Source organism: Moschus berezovskii, chromosome 3, assembly GCF_049115385.1.
Source record: "Moschus berezovskii isolate FMDL1 chromosome 3, NW_MosBer_1.0, whole genome shotgun sequence".
In the NCBI taxonomy this organism is placed as follows: domain Eukaryota; kingdom Metazoa; phylum Chordata; class Mammalia; order Artiodactyla; family Moschidae; genus Moschus; species Moschus berezovskii.
Genome location: NC_142462.1, coordinates 26,820,049 through 26,820,851, shown reverse-complemented (window position 1 = coordinate 26,820,851; position 803 = coordinate 26,820,049).

Sequence of the window (803 nt, the reverse complement as noted above, 5' to 3'; positions counted from 1 at the left end):
GCAACCTGCGCCCGCGCCTGCGCAGAGCGCTCCTGCTGGGGCCGTGGCGGGGGAGGGGGCAGCGTGTCTGTGCTCGGGCCCGGAAATGCTCAGGACGCCTGCGTCCTTCCGCCGTCTTCTTAAAGCTCTGAAGGGTGCTGCGGTTCTAGTGTGCGGTCTCCCAGTTTCGTTTCCTTGGTGTCCCAGGAGCTAGCGGTAAAATTTGACCGCTCTGACCCGGAAAGATCTGAAAATAGTAGTACTCCCTCCGTTTTCCCCTGTCAGGCTGTTTCCCTTTGCAGAGGGGAAAGACGTTGACCGTCTGCTTCAGCTCCCTGAGCTGAGCAGCCTATCGTCCAAGCTCTTCAAGTGGTCCCTGACACTCGCCACGCTGGGAGTGACATAAACCGGTTGGTGGACGCGTGGCTGGGAGCTGAGAAGTCACATCTATTTTAATTTCAGTTCAGTTCAGTTGCTCAGTCGTGCCCGACTCTTTGCGACCCCATGAATCACAGCACGCCAGGCCTCCCTGTCCATCACCAGAAAGGAATAGTAAGTGAGTGGGAAACGGATTTGGTTTTGCTTTTGTAAGTTGTGTTTCCCTCCTCCCCATAAGTGTTTAGTTACAAAAGTGTGAGATCCCCGCCCAAATCCCCGTGTTTCAACTCATCCCTGTGACTTGGGGCTGCTCTCCCCAATATCTCAAAGGGTAGGTTATCTCATGTGAAAAATGAGAATAACCATACAGAGTTGTTTTGAGAGTTAAATGAGGTTTTGGCAATGCCTATCAACCACGGACTGGACTCATTGCCTGCAGAGAACTT